The sequence below is a fragment of the Accipiter gentilis genome, chromosome 6, assembly GCF_929443795.1.
Source record: "Accipiter gentilis chromosome 6, bAccGen1.1, whole genome shotgun sequence".
NCBI classification, from domain to species: Eukaryota; Metazoa; Chordata; class Aves; order Accipitriformes; family Accipitridae; genus Astur; species Astur gentilis.
Window position 1 is genome coordinate 20,700,518 of NC_064885.1, and position 25,886 is coordinate 20,726,403.

A 25,886-nucleotide genomic window follows, 5' to 3' on the forward strand; every position below is an offset into this window, starting at 1 on the left:
TCCAGGACACCAACTACATCATAACAAAGGCATTTTGTTCCCCTCCCTCTCCAGCATATCTTTTTTTCTTTATAAAACAGCTTCATTTGGGAGAAGTGACACCACCAGCTACTACATCCAAACTTTGTGATATGCAGGAGTTAACGCTTCATTTATAGCGAGTTAAACTTGTTTCATACTCCTATTTCACAGAAATTCAACTCTAAAATTGGTAGGCTTTTAAATTAAACAATTCATTGCATATGCATCATTACCTTTAACTGACAACAGAAATACAAAAGGGGTACTTCAGAAAGTCTTTTTGTAATCCCTTGCTCGATACAGACAGCTTGCAATGAAATAAATAAGCAAGCAAGGGGAAAGCCTATAATGGATAACAGAATATGCCAGCAGCACAACAATCAACCATTACAGAAGTGTAACTTTTTACTGACAGATATTAATATTTTGTACATATTATAAAGGGCTATATTTCAGTGCTAATTTTACTGATCATAATTGTTAAACAAAGAGTACTATTTAAATCACCACTTTAAAATATTCACAGTCCATCTCTGCCTCATTCCTCACTACTGGTTTCTACCCCTTCAGTTACTGTAAATATATAAAATTGCTCATCTCGCATTTGGAAAAATTAAGAAGATTAAAATCTCCAACAGAGAAAGAAGGTTGGATAGAAAAACTGAAATCTCTTAAAGCTTACCAGTCACCAGTGGAATAGCAAGTCCAAAACCCGCATGGAGCCCAGCTAAATACTCAAAGCAACTATTTGGTACCACAGCTGTGCTACTATCAGCTTGCCAGTTCAAAGCTGCCCTAGATATGAGACAACACACTTAAGTCTCACCTCTAACTGCCATGTAAATACACTGAATAATGAGACCCAAGTCATTTCAAAACATTTCCATTCAGCCTTAGCAAAGTTGTGAGGACCCATACAAGCATTACTGCTGTCAACATATCTTGTTACCACACTAAATATGTGGATCACTTAGTATTTTGCTTGTACTAGACAAAAATATAGTAGAATTTTCATTAAAGGCAAATAAAAAAAGCTAACTTTCAGAAAGCATAAATATCCAAGGAAAAATATTTTTCCTCAGTAGAAGCAACAATTAGGGAGCACCTATCATCCTCATTATCAAATAATAGTTTATCACTGTTACACTGCACCAGACTGAATCAAAATGAAAAGAATTGGAGGTGGGGGTATTGACCTGGTAAAAATAACAAATCAGGTATGAAAATATTTTATCTTAATTACCAGATCTTTACAAATCCACCTCTTCACTCATCAATGGGTATGGAAAGTTTAGCACAGTGTGCGATCTCTTAAATTGTCAAAGGAAAGAAATAAAATTTAACTCCATCATGCCACACAGATTACACTATTAGAATAACGCAGCATCTACCCAAGAAATCTAGAGAAAATGCATAGTTCCTCATTACCAATCAGTATATCTTAAACACGCTACTACTTAAATGGGGTATTATTTCTTTTCCTCCATCCAGCTACTTCTACCCATAACATCTTAGCTGCAATTTTGTTGTAACTGACAACAGTTGTCACAGAAAAATAATTTTAATTATCTAAAACTGAAGATTTTTCATACTTGGATATTTTCAGTTATTTTCTGTGGTTATGGTAAAATAAAGTGGTATCGCCATTATAAAGCATTTCTTTAACAGGTACAGCAGCAAGGAAAACAATTGTTCTATGTAGTTATTTTGTTCATAATTTCTATTTCAATTCAGCATAACATCTTTTCTATTTTCATCCTCTTTCGGATAGTCTTTCACAACATTTGCAATTGTTGAAATCACTTTAGTGCATCAACAAGAGTTTAAAATGTTCAAAGAAGCAAGACTTAAAAATGCAGTTACTTGAAAATGGCATTACATACCCTATAACCTAGGCACCACAATGCAGACGGTTAAAAAGTTTTTGTAAGATTCTTGTTTATAATTACAGACTTTCAACACAGACATCAGAATCTTTTAAAATTCCATTTCCATTTTCAATTAAAAAGAGAAGAACAATCACCACACCAATCCGAGCATGCTAGGAAGCTATTCTTGCTTTCAGGCACTTAGTATTTCCTTCCTCAAGGATACAGTTTAGTGTCTTTTTACAGTCAGCACCCAGTTTCTACCAGTAGCTGACATCACAGGTGTCAAGAGCAAACTAGTATTTATACTGAGAATAACACTGATTGCCAATATAAGACGGCTGTGAGAATGAGTCACAGGCCAAACTGTAAAATGCATGGTGGCAGTAGTGACTAACTAACAGTATCACATCTAGTAACTGAAACAAAGGCAGAAAGCCATCTGGATTGGGAGCAATAACACCAGAGACATTTTAAACAACTTCCAGCTAAAGGAAAAAAAAAACAATCAAAATAATAATAAAAAGCTATTTCAGGTCGTTAACGTCATAGCTATTCTTGCCTACTGTCACAGTAAAAACAACTTCACGTACAAAAGAAGGAAGTAATTAAAACAGTACTTAATCTTGGGTACGCAAGTATCTAATCAATGATTATCTGTATTTAATAGTAGCAAAGCCCAACACTAAATGTTTTTCTAAGTCACAAGTATGTAGTGTTGGTAAACAGCATTCAAACCTTCCCACATAACATCTTTGACTTGGCATTTCAGATTCGTACAGATGTATATATACACACACACACACTCTTAATCTCAAAACCACTCAGTTTGTATTTTAATACACCAGCAGTTCTGAAATTGCTGCTTAGGCTAACGGAAAGAAGTGGAACACAGATTGGTAGAACATCTGCAGGAGAAAGAAAGAAAGAAAGAAAGAAAATTTAACACTCATCTTTGTATTTACTTATTTAATGTACACAAGCAAGAAGCCCTACAACAAGATTTCTCAAACCAAGACAACTGCCTGCGATTTTTCTGTCTATAAATCTGTACATCTGGCATGTGCACCAAGCATTAAGACTGAAGTGGAACAACTATCACTACAAGCTGACAGCATCTAGGTTGTAAGCCTCAACACTGTGCCATAATATGGTTTTCATAATACACTCCAAGAGAAGATGTGTGATACAACGCCAGGCTCATTGATAGCTAGAGGCAAATGCCTACATCCTCCCTTCCACTCCACCCGCTCTGGGCTGCCCAGTTTCGTCCCTCTGCCTTGCACCTGCTTCAGCACATGTCAAGTCTCCTTATGAACCATTTCAGCTTATCAACTGTGTGGAATCATTCAATTTTCTTTCATGTTATCTAGTTGAATCAAATCGCAGAAGAATCTAAAGAGTGCCAGAGCCTCTGAAAGGAGATTAATGGAAGCAGGATCTTCTCTTTTCATCAGCAGCAAGCCTCCAGATTGCATCATAGCACTTCAGGTAACTACGGCCTCAAGATGGAGTTTTACAACTAGCTAAAACTGACAGAAGATCACACTGCCCTTTCTGTCAGCAAGATCAGAGCACTGATCCAACAGAGATTTTACATATTTCTCTTCATTAAAATTAGTTTTCAGTCAAAACCGCTTTCTAAGCAGGCACACTGCATGAACACAGAAAGAAGGTGGTGGTAACACTTAGCTGGGAACAGGGCAGGACCATCCCTTCTGACAGCAGCCCAGATTTTTGAGCAACTTAAGCAACACATGAAGTAACACCTTCATTTGCTTTCAAGAGGGAGAAATAATTCCCAAATAAAAAACAATTAAAATTCTAAATGCCTAAATCAAAATGAATACTTCACACTAACACAGTTCCAGCTAGGTAAAAGGGGAGCAAGGAATCCAGTGAACCATACAATAAGTTACATAGATTTTCACCACTGTTTTCCATAAACATTCACTTGTCTTGACACTGCTTCACCAACTGGCCAAACTGTTTCACCACAGAAGCGATGTAAGCTATTTTTGTCTTCATTATGAATTCCTGCAGACGGTGAGAATTTCCTCTGCGAAATCAACATGAGTTACATAATTTAATTTTCTGTCTTTCCTCTGTATTGTGACCTTGATCACAAGATAATCAGACATTTTAAGCAGGAGAGACCAGCCAACAGACCACAGTCCCTGAACAGCTACTGAGAATAGCTATGTGTCCTCAGATGCAGGGTTCTACATTGTTGTTCATGTTTTGTTGCAGGGTTTATATATGTGTGTGGTGTTTTGGTTTTGTTTTGTTGGTGTTTTTTTAAAGGACTTACCATCTCTAGGTAGACATAAAAATTTGCTCTAGTGCTAGCAGCCTTATTCCAGAAGCCAAGAGACCTTGTAGCTTCCTCCCCACCCCCAACAAAAGTGTATCTCATCATCTAACCAAAGAGACCACTACAGCAAAGGAAAAAAGGAAAAAACAAACCACCAAAAAAAAAAGGGCTACCAGAAGCAGGCTGCTTCTTCATTGATTCCTAAAAGGGTTTCAGGAAAGATGACAGTCAAAAGCAAGCTACGCATGTTTTTCCATGAATTGCAGCCCACTCAATTTTTTTTTCCCTAACCAAAACATGTAACTAGAACCTTAACTGCCTAGGCTATATAGTGCAGGTACAAAAGCAGTCTGTAAAACAACGTAGGCACACTTCCAGCAAGTGTCAGTCACCAGCAGAACTGCTGGAACCTTACACGATATCAATTAACAAAACCCAGGCATTAAAAACATCGGAAGAGTTACAAGGCTTATCTTTTAAAGTAAAGGATCAGTAGGGTTTCAGAAGCTGTGGTTACAAGTTGCGGTTGTGTTCCCTTACTAAGTCACCTACTCAGAAGCTAATCTCATTTTGCTGAGAAGGCAGGCAAGACCAGTTTGAGGCAAACTCAATTCCATTGTGACTACTTCAGGACAAGACAGCACTGAGAGCCCAGGACCATCCAGCTGCAAAGGCTTCACACCACTGCTGCAGGAGTTGGTGAACTCAATTTTACCTGCATTGAGTAGTTAACTTACTACTGTAAAGGCATTAAATCCAGGAGGTGCAAATATCTGACATAACACAGTGCCAGCCAAGAAGATATGAAGTACAAAGTGAAGCATGGAAGAGATTTCATAGGGTTATCCTGAAATTAAGAGCTGAACAAGACCATGCTTAAAGAGAGTGAGCCTGTCTGGAGGCCCTGCAAAAAAATAAAGACAGGGAGTAACAATGCAATGAACTTTCCTTTGAAAATAATTTCTCATATTAGCAAAAGACTTAGACATTAAAAAGTATTCACAAAACCACCTGGATTGTTAACACACAACGTTAATCTGTGTCAGGTAAGTTCTTCTAAAACCAACATTTTGAGAAATGCAACAATTATGAAATTTTACACTATGTCACTGAGTTAGAAATTCTCCTTTACTTGTGAACTCATCACAAATCCCCTAACACTCATCCTTTGAGGTGTATTTTTCTATCATTAAAAGAACACCAATATAAAATCCAATGCAACATTCAATCTGTCATCCTGAAGCATAATCAAAAAGCATACTAACACAAGATAAGTAAAAGAAGCTGTAAGGAAACTGGTAAATATAAACACCCACATAACACAGTGTTAGAGGAAAATTCTGATGCCCTGTTATCTCTCATAGCATTTATTCTCCTGAGCTGCCTCACAGCACCAAGAAAATCTAGTCTTCAGACAATTCTTTAGAAAAGATATTGTACATCTGAAATGGTATCACCTATCCCTGAAACGTGGTCACAGTTCTCTGAGGATTAAATAAGTATGCTATCCCAAACAGACAGCAAGAAGTTGGGGGAAAGGGAGAAGAAATCACTTGGTATGAAAAACTGTTTCCTTACGAAGTTTCTTTTACACCACCTCTTTCAAACAAGGGTGCATTTTAAGGGCACATAACTATCTACAGCTCTTCAGGTTAAATACAAACCTGGAATTATTTTTCTTTTCACTAAAAACATGAATATTTACATAAAAGACAAATATTAGAAACTAGCTTGTTTAGATCATGCAAAAACTAAGAGCACTCTGCTTATCCAGATTTTTGTTTTATATAATAAGTTATTACAAATGTTAAGCACCACATTCAAGATGATCATCACTGCGATCAATACAGCTTTTTATCTACTGCTTGCTCTGTCATGTGGCAGTCAAGGGGCTCAAAAAAAAAAAGTCTTGCCACAGTGAACACCGTTCAAAAGGGCCACCCTATCCAGACACACAAGAACAGTGTTTAAACAATATCTTACTGTCCAGAACAGACTAGATGACAATCTCACCACAGTAATTTTCTAGGAAACAGCAGTAGCCTATCACGTAGTCTAAGTAGGAGAAACCCTAAGCACTTACACAACATAATCATTGTAATCATTTTTCTAACTACATAAATATGTAGTACTATAAAAAGATGAGCAAGCTATAAAGGATATATTTGAGAACAAATAAGGGAAAAGAATCTAGCAGCAAAGATGGAAAAGGACTCAGGATATGCAGGAAGGTTTATGTCCTATGAAACTTTGGAAGCTTTTAAAAAAAAAAAAAGAAAAATTCCTTCTCTCTATTTGAAAGACGTCTGATTTCTTCTGAAGACTCTGAAGTCAAATATATACATTAGATCAGTGTGCCAGTTCATGGCTCTATAGAACTACATCCTCTTCTATTCCTAAAATTATAAGAAATTCACAGCTGCTGCCACAGCCTATGAGCTTACAGGTTCCAAGATAACTGATCTGCTGTGAATAGACTGGCAGCAGTTCCAATGTGTTGCATGGGACTCCCATTTTACTGACTTCTAGTGCATTTATAGTGACTTATATAACAGGATCAGCTTGACTCATAAGTCACTTTGTTCCCTGCATGCAGTTTCACCTTGTGTGTAGCCCACTTTGAGGGCAGTCTACAGTCAGAAGCAGCGCTGTTATGCTTTTCTGCCCTTTGTTGGCTATCCTCCACCTCCCTAGCCACACAACAGAAAAACAATACAAACAAACATTAGTAGTTTTCCATCAACTCAGGGAATGGCCTGCCTCACCCTCTGACAAGCAGGCACCGTATCTGAAGCAAGGGAGGAATGAGAACACCATCCTTACCTTCCAGCAGTATAGTCACAGGGATGAAATTAGGTGTAACGTGGAATCACAACCTAGGATTTGTTTAAAGGTTTAATGTGACAAAAGAAAGCGCCTATGCTAAGCAACCCAGGTACTACTAAGAACTGTATTTTCTGTTCACTAGACCTCACAGTTCACACAGGATCAATGCTGACCCTCTTTTGAAGATAGGATCTAATGCACTGACAATTAAAGTTTATTCTATATGTTATTTCATACCATGCCACTGAAATCCCTATTTTGCCCTAAAGAGTAAATCCACTCAAGGTCCTGGCCTTCTACAGCTGTATAGGTGAATTTCAATCTGAACTGCTTACAAATTTAAAAAGTAAATACAAACAACTTGATTATAAATACAAATGCCTAAATCAGCAAAGCTAAGATTTTTCCACTGCAGGAATGTCATGGTTATCTATCCAAAATAGCAAAGATTTTAAGAATTCAAGAGATCTACAGTGTAGCCCGAGAAGTTATTTTTAAAGATCATGTGGTACTATAAATATTTCCCAGCAGTTTAGTTCAACTGCCACATGAGTTGGCCCTATGGAACGGAAAATTAAGTGTCTATTTAGTCAGGATTCCTCCAGAAATCAGAATAAAAATATCACCATTTAGTTTTCTAAAAATATCTATGTATAGTATACATTAAAGGCCTTATTTAAACGTCATTCCCTCTAAGTGCTCAGACGGGTACCAAAAGTGGTCTCTCCGCTATTCAAGTCTAGATTCTCTCATTCTCCTCATGAAACATAGCTAATTTTCCAAAAACAAGGAGAATTTAATTAGTTTCTTTCCATGGTACGTGATTATTTTGCCTGTTCATCTACTGTAGGTTTATTCCTCTGCTGTACCCATAGCATTACACACTAAGTTTTAAAAACTGAAGCCAGGATTTTAAAACCACAATGAATGGAATTTCTACTTCGAAATTAATACCTCCAAATAAAAGTGGCCCAGTTTTCAATTAATGCTGAGCACCTGAATTTGCAATTGACTTCAACAGGGCTTAGAGATATGAAGAAAATGCAACATGTGAACTGGTTTCAAATTAAAATTTAATTCCATTTTAAGCAACTAGATTTGAACAGATGGTTAGATTAGATTACCTCTGGTCATCCCTTCTTGTGGGAATTATTCTCTGATTCAATGAAAGTGTAATTTTAAAACTAGCTACAAAGGAGATCATTGTTTTCAGAAACTTTTTCCTGCAAAACAAGTCTACAGGTAGAGAACAACACTATTAAAATGGTGTTCCAGACTCAGAAGGCTTACCAGAACTGGAACAATGAGGATAAAAGGAAATGCTTACTCCCCATTACTTTATACTCAGGCAAGTAAACACAGTTCCTGCTCCCTCCAAAGATTATTCATGATGAACCAAACAAATGAATAAAACTTAAGTCCCAAGCTTCTGACAGACTACAGACAATTCACAGACAGCACATTGCTCATAAGAAACACAAAATACAAAAGTAACATAACAGCTTCTCACAGCTAATTCATGACTATACTTTGCTCTATCTTGAAATCACTATATAGATACATTAATATATATAAATAAGGAGTTTCGGGCCATCTTTTTATATTGTACAGTTAAAGTAAGTTGCAGAGAGAGTTAAAACTCCTTTCACATTTAAATGCTACTGTCTGAAATTGCCTATCACACTGAAGCTGCAGCCACTGTAAGAAAACATCCCTTTTCAGCTCACTGGAATCCAGTTCTGCATAGTCATTATGAGAGAGAATATGAAGAAATGGAAGAAAACAGCAGATTAGGAAAACACTGTCACATAAGTAACAGTTCATCTGACACCTTGACCAACACAGTCAAGGAGACAAGGAAGAAAAAAAGCTGAAATGAAGCAAAAAGCCCCATCAAATAATTCAGTATTCTATGTCAATTGGGCTGTGAGAACATATCTGGTACATTCACCTTTAAGAAAATTTGTAAACAGCTCTCTTAATAGTCTGTTAAGTTTTAAATAGCAGCAGGCAAGAGTGGGACCTGACATGAAGACCAATGCATTCTGTATAGCACGCTCCAGGACAGTAAGATGAAACTAAAGATTTGGGAGAAGATTAGACCTGGTTAGTTCACAACCTAGATAATTTGCTTTTGATAATCCAGATCACTGTAAATATTTTATGTACTAGGGAAAGGTTAGCATGAAATGTAAGGATATGTTGAGTTCTAATATTAGAAAAAGATTCTACTAAACATTTAAATGATGGGATGCTCACATGAATATTTTAAACAAACAAACAAAAAAATCAAGCTTAACAGAAGAGGTGAATGGAGCTGGTATAAGGGAAGAAAGAGGACTGGACAGTCATACTGAAGGAGAAAGGAGGAGAAATTGCTGAACCTTAACCCAGAATAAAGATGTCATTTTAACACAGGTGAGTCAGTTTCCTACAAAGCTGCATAACTGCTTGTGCCAGCAAAGTGAAGATGTAAACAGAAGCGAGATGAGTGGTGGAAGAAGAGTGACAGTTTCATCCAGCCCCAGGGCTGGCTTGCCACTTTCCACTTCTTAAGCTCATTTTAAAAAACGTAGGTAAAACTACAGCCTAAAGGTCTGGCTTTATAACAGCCCAACCTATTATTCAAAAGACTATGTAATGTGTCAGTTACAAATCTGAAAAGATGCATTAATAATGTGGAGTTGTACTTTTATTGATTTATTGTACTAAGTAAACTGTAGGGTCCCTGTCCCCCCATTGCTATACAAGAATTGTACAAGAATTCTTAATAGTCTAACAAAAAAACTAGGAAGTATTAAATCAGTATAGTGTTAGTTCTGCTCTCCATTATTTTCTTGCCTGTTCCACCACTCAAGAGTAATTACTTGTTCCACTGTAAACATGGAGAAAAGGAGCAGTAAACATTCCACTTATAAGATGTTTAAATGCATAAATACTTAATTTCCTCTCCTTTTGAAATGTACAAATGGACCTAGACCTTCAAATTTCACCAGCAGCCAACTGTTTCCTTCAGCAATTAAAATGTTACATCTCTACATTATGAGCTAGATGACTTTCTACTATAAAAATTGTTAAGACCAGCAATTGAGGTTTTCCTATATATAGATACCTCTTCACACAGGGACTAAAAGATTCACTTCTCAATTATTTCTGATATTCCAATCAAAACCTCTAGGAAAAAAGTTTATTCTCCAGTAGATTGTATGCATCTAGAAAGAGAGGTAAAAAAGTGAAATAATTAAAAACGGAAAAATTACTTAGGAATGAAATTTTCTCCTAAAAGGAGGGCACACAGACCAAAACACAGAGCTATCACATAAGTAGACTGTGCTTAAGTCTCACATACAGAGATGCCATGGATACTAAAAGTTAGAAAGATGCCCTTTAAGAAAAAAAAAAGAAAAAAATTTACATGCTTCATCTGAGTAGACATTCTTCCCAACTGGGTCAGTTTCTTACATAGAGTAATCTGGTCTGGATTTTTGTAGTTAGTTTTCTTCTAACACCAGCTTGTCACTCACCACACAGATTCAGCAGTGGCTGTTCACAGCCCTTTGTTATATGAACGGGATTGTTCAATGCCAAACAAGTATTGAAGGAAATCCAACAACTGAAGCCCAATACAAATATTTAGATGTATTTTATGCATCTTTTTCATTACAGTTATTTATAAAGACAACTTGAAATATAATGCCGTTTGGTAGAAAAGAATAATCCTAAAAATCGCATGCAATCAATGCTTTTTGTAATGGTAATAAAGCCCAAACCAGTCCTAGCCATTCATCATAAGGACCAAAAATAATTAAGATTATCTAAGAATCACAGACTAATTTGGGTTGGAAGGGACCTCTGGGAGTCATCTGGTCCCAAGATTAGTTTCACCACTGAACTTAAAGCATGCTGCTTAGGAGTTCACACAGTTAATTTTCAAAGTCTCCACAGATGGAGGCTCCACAGCCTCCATGAACAACCTGGTCCAGTGCTTAACCACCCTCACAGTGAGATTTTTTTTTTCCTTATGTTCAATTGGAATTTCTTTTGTTGCAAGTTGCGCATTCTGCCCCTCGCATTCTGTCTTTCCCTCCACCTGACACCTGGCCACAACTTCTCTATAATCCTCCTTCAGGCAGTGGAAAACTCTAGTTAAAGATCTTTCTCTCCTTGTCTTCTCCAAACAAAGGTCACACACACGCCCCACCTCAAATGTCATATGCTATTGCACCCTAATCACCTCAGCAGCAGCCCTCCGCTGGACTCTTTCCAGTTTGTGAGCATCTCTCTTGTTCTTAAGGGCCCAGATCTGGAGACTGTGTTCTGGGTGCAGCTTCAGAGGTGCTGAGTGGAGGGGAATAACCGTTTCCCTTGACCGGCTGGGCTACACACTCCTGCTGAGGCAGCCCAGTGTGTGGTTAGTCTTGACCACTGCAAGGGTGCATTGCTGACTCACACTCAACCTACCGACTCCCAGAAAAGTTGCTGCTACCTTCAGAGGCTTTAGTAGCTGCCTTTAGCACTCAGTCCCAGGCCCAACTGGGGCATGGGGTTACTCTTCCACAGCTGTGAGATTCAGCATCTAAGACTTCACAAGAACTTCACCTGGCTCTTCACCTATGACTATAGACACTACAGAGACTTTATTTTAGTGTTTTTAGTACCTTCACAAAGGATTCCAATTGCAAAATACTTTGTGATGATAGAAATCTATACAAGCATACATGAATGTCCAAATCTAAACAAACCAAAAAAGGTTCAAAAATATTTCCCCCAAAAGGACAAATTAGAATTGATTTTAGGTTATAACACCTGAATTCTCTAAGTCCCTTAAAAAAAAAAAAGGGGGGGGGGGAGGGGAGGGGCAGGGCAGGAAACACAAATTTACTGGCTGCTAAACACATGAGCAAGTTTTGTGCCTGGCATAAGCCTGTAAACAATCATTTAAAGTTACTAAAGCTGTCTCCAGTGGACATTTCTCATTTCACTTGTTTGGAGAGCTCAGTTTCAATTTTGTTCCCCATCTGTTTCCATAACTTGATTACCAGAGTCAAGAACTAATTTCTCAAAAAGTGTGTAAGCAGCAAATAGGTTTTTTTTTATTTGGACATTGAGACAGGTGCCTGCACTTCTACTGTCTAGTAAGTTAGTAAAAGACAGTTTCTGAAAATGGCAGAGGTCAGAATTCAAGTATCAGGAGCTACAAGAACCTTTTGCAAGTATGTTTACAGGCCACTTGACATATGGCCTAGATCAGGAACTGATACAAATTTACACATGTTGACTTAAAATTGTAGCTTTTGCTTCAAGTATTTACAGAAAGGGAACTAACACCCACATCAACCTCTTTAAATCCATGATTAATTGAAATGTTACAATTTATTTCCTGCCTTTTAAAAAAAAAAGTTATCAATCCAAATGTGTTATTCCACCAGCTAAAAACACTGTAGAAAAAATACCACGTAGGAAAAGTTTAGCTTGTCTGACTCGGTTTCACAGATGTTTTTCTACCCAAATTATGACACCATGTACACATCCCTTTTTAAAGAAGAAGCTAAGAAGAGTCATTTCCTCTTGGCAATAAAGCAATATGCCAAAATATACTCGTTGTAGACTAAAACTATTTTCCACCCCCTTCCAGTGGCCAGATATTTTTCATTCCTAACTATACATTCAACTGTATTTCCAGTGACTCCTGCAGAATTACATTCACATATCACATAGTATGAGTAAAATCTGCATCAGACAGAAAATGATGCAGATTTTTCCCAGTTTCTAACCTCTATAAGAATATGTGTAAACATCTTACAATACAATGCAAACAAGGTGACAGAAAAATGATTACATTTCCCATCTCAAGCAAGTGAAGCACACGGAAGTTAAGAATTATACTGTATCAGTATATAAACATTTAGGTATCTAGTACCAAAAGGTGTAATCCACAGTCGCCAAGTTAGGTAGCTAAACTCCTTATATCATAAATGAAACACACACATCTCAGCCTAGAATTCACAAAAGCTAGAAGTTAACTAGAAACAGTGAAGAGAAGACATATCTGAGACCCATAAATTGAAGACTTATGCTAGTTTGATGGATGATGAAACCGCAATATGAGACAAATATTAAAATACTGACAACAAAAATATCAAAGTCACACAAAAAGTGCCAGGAGTGAAAAGTTACAGCCAAAAAACCAATTATATTTTCAAATTCCCTGGAAGATACAGGCAGGGCTTTAACTTTTGCTCGCAAATCAGGGCTTATATGTAATTACATCTATACTAGGCCCCTTCCTGCTCAAAACCATGCCCAGAATACATAGGAGCCAAGAGAAAAATCTGAAGCCTATCTAAATTTCGTAAGATACAACTGCTTCCAAGATGGGAGATGCTTCAGTGAAGAGTCCAAAAGATTGTCCATTACCAGCTGATCAACTGAAATGAGTATGGAGTCACTGATTTATTTTTTTTAAAGCAACTATAATGAGGTTAAATACAATTATAGCCTCATAACCACTGACATAACTACTGACTTTACAAGCAAAAAAAAATAAAGGAAAAAACACCTTTAATACTTACTCCAGAGAACCTGTTCCTGTTTCAGTCTGACTGTGTAGTGAAGATACTTTTATTAAACATAATGTTCTTACTATTACCCTTGTTTTCTCAGAAGGTTCCACAAGATGACTTAAATGTGACCTAAAAAAGCAAAACACAACATAATGTAATTAACCAAATGAGAAAATCAGCAATTTATAGTTGGTTTAATAGCTCCATAAACTTTTTGTGCAGAGATATCTAATTAACTGCATATTTTCATTCTCTTTGAATACTACAGTACCATATTCACGTTACATAATCTGTTAAATCAATATCAAATCCTCAAACGCTCAGTTACAAGAAAGAAAAAAAGGAAAGGAAAAAATATGTAGAAGATGCCATTTATTCTAACAATATAGGTATCATAATCATGAACTACATAGTCAAAAACATTTTTAGCTGCTACAAATATTTTTAAATTTTTGTACACTCAATTTGGATCATATCAACAGACGTCCATTGCAATTAAAGACAAAAGAAAGGGAAATAAGAGTTGCCTTCACTCTCCTAACCACATCTTCTCTTTTACGCTTGACTGTAAGCTAGGGGTTTTTTTGTCTTTTGTTTTTTCTTTAAAAAAGACTGTAATGTCATCTGTAGTTCTACTGTGGAGAATTTGATGACACAAGTGATCCCATCTTCCTATTCATATTTCAACTTGTGAAACAGCAGGAGAAAGATTCAATAGTTCTCTTCTTATCAACATCCTCTAGATGTACAGGACAAAATACCTCCACAGAGCCAAGACATCTCCATTTAGCTCTACCTTGCAAACCAGGGTCTCAGCAAAGTGAAATAAACAAAAAATATTTAAAACCCCCTCGAGAACAAAGCAGTGCTATCAGTTTGCACTGATATTATCTACAGGTTTGTAGGCCAAGCCACAAAACACGAGGCATGGAACTACACTCCTCCTCCCATAAACAATTTTTTTTTCTAAACCACACAAAGTAGTCCACACTGCTTGTAGGAACTCAACACAGTACAGTGATCAGGGATGAGGGCTGTCATTCCCTCTGTTCCACGCAGAGCAGAACCTCTCTAGGGATCAGCATGTAGAGCACCATGAAACAACTTAGATTTCTTCAGTGGCTTCGAAGGAAAAATAGTTGCTACCCCTTCTGCTTAAGTTTGAAAAAATTAAGTTACTGCTCAATGCACAATCTTTTGAAAACAACCTTGTGGTGCATAAAGGTATGAACTAGTCTAGAAACTTCTCACAATTAAAACCTAGGAGCCTACAGCAGGCAACAGCCAAAAAGGAAGACTAGAGAAAAACGAAGGCAGCCTTAACACGATTTAGAAGTTGCAAGGACAAAGGAACAGTGTGAACCTCTTATAACCAATGCTAAAGTACCAGTTTGGCTTTAATGTTTTACAGCCAGGTCAATGTTTGTGTTTACAGAGTCAGAAAAATCAGAATCAATGGCTAGTGGCCAGAAGGCAAGAGCTTGTGAGGGGGTGTGAAATGCATTATACTATAGATACAAGACAAACAGTCATTATTTCCAGAACTTCCACCTGAGGAAGCAATCTTTCATGATCCACAGCCCCTCAAAGGGGGGACACAGTGTATGTCTGAAGTACCATACCCTGCGGCAGAAGCAGGATGTTATTTTAACTAAAAACTAGATATCCCAGCCTTCTAGAGGTCTCTGGCTAACTAGTCACATGATGACAAATCAGATGGTGGGACCCTAACACAGCATTCTAAATTCATAGGAAACCTTTCATGGGAAACCTATCAACACAGCAAATAATGCTGTTTTGAAATTGCATGTATGCCACTCTGGTATATATGATATAAATTTAACCCTAACAACAACCGCGTTGGCAAACCACAGAGAAGCCTCCCAAATGCAATGTGGGAACCACAAGCAAAATGCACAATACACAAAATGCACAAATTCCAGTACCAGCACTGATATACTGGAAAAAACTGTGACCTTATTCCTTCCCTATACCATACTATCTACCTATTTTATTAAGTTCATAAATGGGAACAAAGTATAACACTGATGCATGGTCAGATTTCTTGACTAAAAGTGCATTTTTAAAAAAAATAAGAAAATCAAACAAGGCTGGCACACAAAAAAATGAAGTGAGCTTTGTGAAATAACTCAAGTACAAGAAGAGAAAGCAGGCAGTCATATTAGTGCAGCAATTTTTGCTCTGAGCTGCCTTCTGTCTCATTCTTTCCTTTCTCTTCACGCCACATAGTGCAAACTGTGACCTGGAATGGGAGACAGATGCTTGGCTCCTATCATGCTTCAAATCATTCCCGTCTTAGAGTCAATCTCCTGCACTGTACTCATTTCTAAGACACTGGTGAGGCAGGGAGAGCTAGTGTTCTTCATGCCTTATTCAGAATTTGGTGAGAAATAAATACATAGTAGCACAGTAGTCAATGCACTGGCATCCAATCTGAGGTTTAGGCACATGCATAAAGCCCAGAAAATATCTAGGGTCAATAAATTGTACACATTTTACAAGCCAGTACATTGTGAATAGCTCCCGTCATAGTTTATCAGTTCCTGTGTTCTCTACAATCTCTTGCTTGCTAGATTACTGCACGCTTCCCTACATCTCTCTGTCCTTTTCCCCCCTCTATTCTCACAGTAGTTTGCATCTCCACTGCAATTCAGACATGACATTGACAATAGGCTTCCTCCTGGTCCTCTGCAAGCAACCCTACACTGAGGATAGCTAGGGGAATGGCTAGCCCTCCAGACCTTAAAACACTTCTGCTGCATACAAACTACCCACTACTATATTCAAGCATTAGAAACAAATCCTTCATTACAGGATGACAGCATGCAGCTTTATTTTTCTAGCTAACCAACCTTTCTGTTTTTCAGAACAGCCAAACAGAGGTTACAAGAGATGGTTATCAGCATAACTGCATATCACATCACGGTCAACCCTTCATATGCCAGTACACTTTCTACCTTCAAAGCCTTAGAGGAAAATTTTTTCAAAGGCTGATGACTATTTTACCTAACAGACCAAGGTACAAATTCTGTGGGCCTTTTCACTACTATAAACAGCTAGTGAGAACTCCAAACTACATAAGAAACATGCAAGCATAATTTCTGGGAACAGAGTAAAGACCAGAAAGACTTGAAGCAACTGCCTCATGCAGTGAACACAAACTGGACTCTGATGAGCACACACCTTTTCCCCACTGCATCTCTCTGGGGAATGTGGGGAAAAAATAAAACTGTCACCTGGACATTACCAGCAGGGACTCCTTCATGGGGGTCTGTTGACTGTGAGCTCAGCCAAAAACACAACACAAAACCACATTGGGCATTTGCCCTTGGGTCCACACTCATACCACTTCCATGGAAAGTACCACCAGGGACCTAACAGAGATCCTATTCCATTTCAGCTTGCAGCTTCTGCATGAGAAGTTGTATTTTGTAAAATAATCATTTTTGAGAACCCTTCCATCACACCTTTATTATATAGATACTGGTTTTATGCAAATTGTAACTGTTTTAGGAAAATCATTAACAACCTTATGAAATAATTCAGGAATCAAAATTGTGTGATGGCAATCAAAATGCCTGTGACAATACAGTAAAACTTGCTACAGTTCTATAGCTACCCCCTATACTTCTTCATGTCCACAGAAACACTTATGAATATATGAAAAAAAATCGTACCACAAAGGAAGAAAGGGGGAAGATGTACAAGAAACTTGTAACTAAAACTCCTGTGTGGCATCTAATGTAAAACAGAAACAATTACAAGCCAGGGAAGTAGGCCACTCAGAAAAAGAAATTAAAAAAAAGAAAAAAGAAAAATTTATTCATAAGCAATACAAGATGCCACACAAATTACTGGGCTAATTGTGGCCCTATGGTCTTCCACTCTATAACAATTTCTAGACCCATCAGATAGGCTCCTCTGTGAATTCTGCCAGAGCACACAAAGAAACCATTTGTTGGAGAGGATACTCCGGGTTTGCTTTAGGATAAAGAATTCTGAGTGGGTTGAATGATATGATATAGCAGTTTCTTGAGTATCTTCCTCTCGCAAATAAATCTACTCTGGAAGGATGCACCAAGGAAGTCATCAGGACCAGCGCTGAGAGCACTAGCAGATGTTTTGGACAGCGACACATAGAGAAACATACAGCTAAAGTATTTTATAGCTTTTGGTTCACATCTTCAGCTACCTCAAAGCTGTCTCGTGCATTTCATGTTCTCAATAGCACTGAAGATTGGACACATGAATGTCAAGCCGGATTAGCTGCTGTAGCGTCCACTCAGCAATGAAGAAAGTCACCATTTCACCAAGTCTGAGACAAGAGGATTAACCATCAGTTCAAATGAAAAAAATTCTGAGAAACAAAGCAATTCTTTTCCCTCCTTCCTCAGTCCTAAATTTCAACAATAATAGGCACAAAATTCTTCAAGAACTTTCACTATCAGTAATTAAGCCATTATAACCCAAATTCAGGAATTAAAATAGTGAGGAAAAAGAAGAACTTGCAGAAGGGCACATTTGGCTAATCACAGCAACTTCTGACTTCCACATACTGCACATCTTAGTGCAAATGTTGAAAATGCAAGTTAAAGTCTGAATCTGAAAAAATTCTTTCCTATATATTGCATGGTGTTCTGTGCAGACTGATCCAAACAGTAAAACTGTACATAAACACCATCCTAATTATGCAGTACCTATACTCTCTTCAATGGCAGAGATCAGTTTTGACCTTTTAAAGGTGGCACTTATTTCTGCACTAACATCAAGAGACAAAATATTTTATTGATAATGGACAGCGTGCTGCTATACACACAGCAGTGTTCTTCCTGTGTTCTACTTTCACAGGTGGTGGTGGTTGGTCAAAAAAAAATAATATCCTTTTAAAAAAAAGCCTCAACCTTTTCTGAAACCTGTCACTTTAAAATGCAGAACACAATTGCTCTATGAAACCCATCTATCTCGTGGGAAATCTTTTTAACCAAAACAAAACAGGCATATAGCTACAACCTCGCATCACGTAAAAATACCCACAGAAAATAAAAACAAAAGATAAGCAGAGACAGAAACTGCAGAATACCAAGCTCTAAGTCAAATGAGTTGCAAAAAGAGATCCATGTCAGAACTACAAGTCAGTTCACAGCTTTTCCTTTTCCTTAAGAGGGACAAAACAAAGACCACAAAGCATTTTCATGAATAACTAAAAAGATGTGGGTCAGTCTTATTCTTCAAGTTAAATGGATAACAGTTAGAAACATGACTTGAAGCTAAATTCAGTCACATGTCTTCATTAAGAAGACCTCAACAACATAATTACATTTATTCAGCGGGTGATTCAGAGCAGGAGCTCTGTACTCAACTGCTATGAATCACCCTCTAACGTAGCCATGTTCACTCTACCCAGAGAGCCAGCCTCACTAAACTATGTCCAACAGGCTCGTTTAAAAGAAATTTATACTCACACAAACACATACTAATATGCTTTACAATAAATCAGTGGGGTTTTTTTACTTGGTGTACACATCCTACTGAATTCCTTTCAGTTTAGAACTGTAAGACAATACTAAAAAGATCTTGCAAGTTTTCATCAATGCTTTATTTTGAAAATACTGATTTCTAACAGGGTGTCAGTTACTGACATTTGAATTTAATTTCAGGGGGGTGGACGGGAAGGGCAGGCCAGGAATCCCTCTTTCACAGTGATATATCCTGATGGTGCTCAGGGTTAAGTTACCCAGTAGTCTTCCAGCTCACTGTAGTTTAGAACTCAATACGACTTAGGTTGTGAGGCAAATGACAATCTTTTGTCCTTACAATCAAGTTAGCAAGAGAGCAACAGACTTAGGGTTCTTACTGGCACTGGAAAATGAAGGACCTTCCACTAAAGGAGCAAAGAACAGATACTTCCAGATGGCAAGGCATCACCTGCACAATTTAGGATCAACAAACAAAAATCCAACACAAAATAATTTATTTTTATTTTCCCAGAATGCTTCAACCGTTTTTCTTCTGCTCTGCCACCTTCAGAAGAAATGCCTCTGGGCAAAGCAGAAGGGGAACACATCACTGTTAATGAAGCTTAACAAAAAGAAAAGACTCCAGTAGATGGCAAATTTTTCCTCTCATTCTGTTAAGCAACTAATCATTCTCTGATTTGAGAGCAGTGTGCTGAAATCAAGATTAGCAAAGTCTCTGTATACGGGAGACCCTGCAAATGCGCTCAGTATTAGAGAAGGCTGGCTGCCAGTGCTGATAACTTACAATGACAAATGCAGAATACCAAAACATCCTAGGGGAGACTTGGGGCTGGAGAATGTACTAGATCTGAGGGTACTCTGTAACTGGAAAAGCACAAAGTTCTAGGCTGCACGTGACCATTTTATAAAAACAGCAGTGTTTTTATGACTTCAGATGACTCACAAACAAGTGCTTAGATTTCTTTATATTGATTCATAAAACATGCATTCAAACGAGTAACACTTTTCAGCTCATTTCCAGTTCCGGGCACAAGTGATTACCCAACTGGTTCAGTAGCTCCAAAGCTGGTGACAGACTCATCTGTGTGAAGATGTAAGTTCTACTACCACCTCCTCCCAGAGCCCACAAATCACTTACACCTCCAGGCCAGTGCTGCAGCTTTTCTAAATCTGATTCACTAAATCTGACTTACAGAAGCAAAGAATTAGAAGCTGTGGTTACAGAGCAGTACTCCTCTTCCAAGAAATCCATACCTGTATGCGCACGCACACACACAGAGAGTGAAGCTCAAAAGCTTGAGGCCGAGCTGACTTAACCACTAAGCAGTAGTTTAGGCAGGTGCGAACAAATCCACCACCCTGCACAAGCCCTTGTGACATCTACAGAGATGTTTGCAAGAGTTAACGAACTGCCAATCAACTGGTCTGCAGTCAGCAGTCATACTGCTAAAATTCATCTTTCTGAATACTAAAACAGATCACAAGCAATAATAATAAAAAAATGATTCTGCATGGATTTTCATTACAGCTAAAGAAGTATTTGAAAACAGAAGTCTCAGGAAGGGGACCATTAATTGCCAGCAGCAGAGCAATTCCTATGGTTCTTTTTGTCCTGTATCACACCATAATTATTCCCCATAGCTTTAAAAGTAGGTTTTAAAACAAAGTAAGTTAATTATTGGGCATAATACAGAACACAAGGACTTGTTGAGACACAAAATTACCTCTATAACATCATTTTTTGATAAAGAAATCTTATATTCATTTAATGAGCTCAAGGCCATTTTCAGATATTCTGAAGTTTATTAAGTCCTTCTCCACAATTCCCCTCTGATTGGCTTACACTCTGAAAGACTTAAGTTGCATAGCTCTTGCTGACTAGGCATTTCCTCAGAATTCAGGATATCTGGATATGGCCCTTATTGTTGATGCCTTTTCTACTCAACTAGTGTGACACAGATGTGAAAACACTGCAAAAAACGCTACTGGTTCCACCCAAAACTTACTAAATGAGTATTTACTTGCATTTTAGACAGAGAAATAAACCAGCGAGTCCTCATCTTGGCTCTGCAAAGATCTTATCACAATTATTTAGTTACTTGAAACATTATTAATAGGACTACTCGTGATTTGTTTCTTATGATCTCTTCTGTGCAGTCTGTTTTCTTCACTACTTTCACATGCTGATGTTTCACTTCCCATTTACATTCTGTTAAATGCCTAATATGGTGAAACTATGCAAATTTACTTCTATTTAGTTCCCAAATTCTGCTTTTTGTTGTATGCATGTTTAATTGTATATAAATGACAACACATTAGTAGACTTACATAGCAAGACTAAGCAATTAATTTTTCAGTAACTAACTGTTATGAGCCATTTTGTGAAGCTACTTCCCACTCTGCTCCAGATAGCAGTTTAAAGGCTCTGTTCTTTACAATTAAAACAAACTGCAAACTGTGGATTGCAAAAGATTATGAACGAACACAGTAGTGTCTAGCTATGTATACTTCAAAGACATGCTGCTGCGGTCCAACTTGCTGTTTGATTCCAAATATTACCCATAATAAATATCAACAGTATTTCATCACTAACATCATGTATATAGTAACTACTATCTGAAACCAAAAGCAATCATTAAGAATATTTCTTGTGCTGAAGAAGGAAAAATTCAAGCATCTAATAAATGCAGTTTACCTTCAGCTATATCCAACACTCAAAAGGAAATCTATTAAGCTATTTTAGGTAATGAAACAGTGCATTTTAATTTGGTCTTGCTCCCTAGTCCCCCCTCTTTCAGGTAGTGAGATTTGTATTGCCTCATATTCCAGTGCTGAAAACTCAGGGTGTTATCAAAGGACTTGCAAGTTATATGCCAGAAAGTGCAAATTCAGGTTCTTGGTGTGTGTATGAAAACCCTCCAAGAACCTCAACTGTGTTACAAAACTGAAAGGGAGAGCATCACTAGGGGAACGTGGAAGCAAGATGAGCAGAGTTTGAAGAAAACAAGGACAGCCACCCTCCTGCTCCTATTAGCTGCTCAACAGCAAACCTGATATGTGTTTAAATGGGTGGGGAAAAACAGGCAAAACTGAACAGAAAACTAATACCAAGCCTGAATAAAAGTTTGGGCTTTTGGTTTAATTCTTACACTTCCTCTGAAACATTAAAATGACAGAAGTTTTACGATATCCCTATTCCTTCTAGCCCTTACATATGAATTAAGATTGGCAGTACAACGGCAATCAGTGCACAGTTTACAATATAGAATGTATCTGGGAGTGATTCTGAGACCAAATTTTCTAATATAAAATTAAACAATCACATTCCCAGGTTCTAATATAATCCTTCACATTATTACCTATAGCAAGATTATTTTATCCCTTTTGTTAACTATTTTTGCTTTAATATAATAAAAGCTGTGATGCAATAGATATTGACAGACTGTCTTCCCTTAATGCCTCTTTACCTAAAAGTTCTATAACCTTCTCAATCATCTGGTACATCCATTATTTAACAAGAAAAAAAATGTGTGGCTATCAAAGATTCTGTCTTCCCAGAGCTGATAAACAATTCCTAGTTATCACCAACAATTTTGATTATTTTTTTTAAAAAAAAACAAAATTCCCCTCCACATTAATAAACGTAATCATGTTTCTTTATGAAAGTTAATATGTATCAAAACCAGGAAGAATAACTCAACAAGTATAAAGCTACCAGACTCTGTTCATGGAAGTTTGGGAGGGTTTTGGGTGGTGAGATAGGTTGACCCTGGCTGAACACCAGGTGCCCACCAAAGCCGTTCTATCACACCCCCATTCTCAGCTGGACAGGGGAGAGAAAAATATAACAAAAAGCTTGCGGGTCTATATAAGGACAGGAGAGATCATTCACTAATTACCGTCACAGGCAAAACAGACTCAATTTGGGAAAATTAACTCAATTTATTACAAATCAACCAAAGCAAGGTAATGAGAAATAAAATGAAATCTCAGAACACCTTCCCACCACCCCTCCCTTCTTCCTGGGCACAACTTCACTCCCCGATTTCACCACCAAGCCCCCCCAGCGGCACAGGGGGACAGGGATGGGGTTTATGGTCATCACACATTATTTTCTGCCACTTCACCTCCTCAGGGGGAGGGCTCATCACACTCCTCCCCTGCTCCAGCGTGGGGTCCCACCCACGGGAGACAGTCCTCCACAAACTCCTCCAACGTGGGCCATTCCCACAGGCTGCAGTTCTTCACGAACTGCTCCACCATGGGTCCTTTCTACGGTGTGCAGTCCTTCAGGAGCACACTGCTCCAGCGTGGGTCCCCCATGGGGTCACAAGTCCTGCCAGAAAACCTGCTCCATGGGGTCCTCTCTCCACAGATCCACAGGTCCTGCCAGGAACTTGCTCCAGCGCAGGGTTCCCACGGGGTCACAGCCTCCTTCGGGAACCCACCTGCTCCGGCGTGGGGTCCTCCATGGGCTGCAGGTGGATATCTGCTCCACCATGGACCTCCCTGGACTGCAGGCGGACAGCCTGCCTCACCAGGGTCTTCACCACGGGCTGCAGGGGAATCTTCGCTCCGGCGCCTGGACCATCTCCTCCCCCTCCTTCTTCGCTGACCTTGGTGTCCGCAGGCTTGTTTCTCTTACATGTTCTCACTCTTCACTCCAGCGGCTGTTTCCCTCCGTCCCAACTTTTTTTTCCTTCTTAAAAATGTTATCACAGAGGTGTTACCACTATCGCTGATTGGCTCGGCCTTGGCCAGTGGCAGGTCCGTCTTAGAGCTGGCTGGTATGGGCTCGCTCTTTCTCGAACACAGGGGAAGCTTCCAGCAGCTTCTTACAGAAGCCGACCCTGTAACACCACCACCCCACCCCCCCCCCCGCCCACTACCAAAACCTTGCCACACAAAACCAATACAAGTGGCTATTTTGAGGTTGTTTTTTGTTGGTTCCCCCCTCCCCCCCCCGAAAAAGTAAAAGTATCAAGCTTAATTTCAACATGACAACTCATAATAGTACATAATTTAAGAACCCTAAATTTGCACTCCCAGGCTAGAAGGAGTGGTTGGGTTAAAAAAAAAAACAAACAAAAAAAACAAAAAAAAAACAAAAAAAACACAAAAAAATCCACAACACACACACTACACCAAAAAGCCGAAATGACCTTCCTCTCATCAAATCAACAGTTTAAATCTGGATTTGGATCCAAAAGTCAGATCTGACTAGTATTTTTATGTTTTACACTGCTTTTAGATGTATCACTGAAAACTACAGAAACACTTGATGTAAAAAAAATACAAACAAACAAAACCCAACCTCTATTTTCCTCAGCTGCAATGCTCAGCCCAGTAACAGACTATACAGCATTTTTCAGCTTCCTTCATTAATGTACTGAAATCTTTTCATTAAAGAACAATCTTTTCTACAGGCTTATTTCTGACAGAAGTAAAAGCTTTTTGTGGCATCAGGGAACACTGCAGTAAGAAATTTACTTCTATATTCCGAGAAGGAACAGAGCTATAGTCATACTAGAGCTGTAACTTGCTCCAAGTACCCTTTTCAGTACATTGCCATGTGTATTCCCCTCAGCGAATTTTGCAAAAAGAGTAGCAAAAGTTATGACGCCATGTGATTGCAGCACTGGCAGAGCACAGAAATACTTGGGGAATAAGCTTCCTCCATAAAGCAAGCAACCTGCTTGGCCGATCTAACACAGATGAACTTCTTACCCTTAGTATCACAGATGCTATGGTGAATATAACTGCTCTAACCAGATTAAGAATAATTCTATATTCAATATGATCAAATTGCAAAGCAATTCCTGACACTGAGATAAACTATGAACAGCAAGATGGAAAGAATAAAATACAACCTTCTTAACTTTCTGTGTAACATCTCTAAAACTCCAAGACTAAAGAGGAACCTGACAAAGGCTGGACTGAAAAGGATATATGTTCCCTGACACTGTCACAGGCCATATGTGGAAGGACTGAGAAGAGGAGGCAGCAGATGCATTCTGGAGAATGTATTTATCCTCCTGCTACCACTGAATTAAGAGATCAATATTTACAACAGTTTCTGGCAATAGGCACCTAAAAGCTCGCTCTCTGATAAATGAGAACGAGCTCCTCCTCCTTCCAGAGCAAATGACTAGAGAGAATTACTTTCTTTTGACAACCACTTTGACTACATGAGAACAACTTTCTGTTTCAGAGCACGCTGCTTCACCTCCAAATAACAGCAGTAGTACTAGTAGTAGTATACAAGGTATATAAGCCTGGGCCTGTAGAAGAGCACTTGAACAGCAGCATTTGTAGTTAAGAAAGCAATTCTTAAAATATGCTGTAAAATCAGAAATCAAATAAGTGACTCTTGCAAATGAAAGCAAAGGCTTTTCAGTTTTCACACAAATAATACTGGTTTGACCATGATAAAAATTTCACTACCACACTTGACAGCAAGAGTGATTTACCAAGGGTACAAGTCTCAAGGAAAGACTTGAAAAATATTTGCCGTAACTCCTTTCAAATTCCCTCTCATGATAAATCAAAAAGGAAACAAAGCCCCTCTGTAATCCTATTTGACTTTCTACAAGTAAATCCCAGGGGAGGAAAAAAAAAAAAAGTACATCACAGAAAAACAGAAAACTAAAAAACACTTACACCATTTCATTTGCCACCACACCCCCAAAAAATCTTTCTTCAGGTTAATCACCAAAATGTAGAAGCTTGAGCTGAAAGTTTCAGGAATGCTACCATTTCCAAATACTCCTTCTTACATAAGGGGTTTAACCAACCA

At 38.2% G+C, this 25,886-nt stretch overlaps 1 protein-coding gene across 6 annotated transcripts in view; it reads right to left on the reverse strand.

Moving 5' to 3' along the window:
- Positions 1-25,886, reverse strand: part of PIK3CB (phosphatidylinositol-4,5-bisphosphate 3-kinase catalytic subunit beta) — a 196,388-nt gene that overhangs the window by 50,647 nt on the left and 119,855 nt on the right. For 5 of the 6 annotated variants that reach the window (XM_049802713.1, XM_049802715.1, XM_049802714.1 and 2 more), the window contains one exon: positions 13,602-13,721. The gene's annotated coding sequence lies outside the window, so the exon portion shown is untranslated. Of the gene's footprint in view, positions 1-703; positions 772-13,601; positions 13,722-25,886 lie in introns of those variants that run through there. The other variant, XM_049802718.1, reaches the window with a different exon arrangement.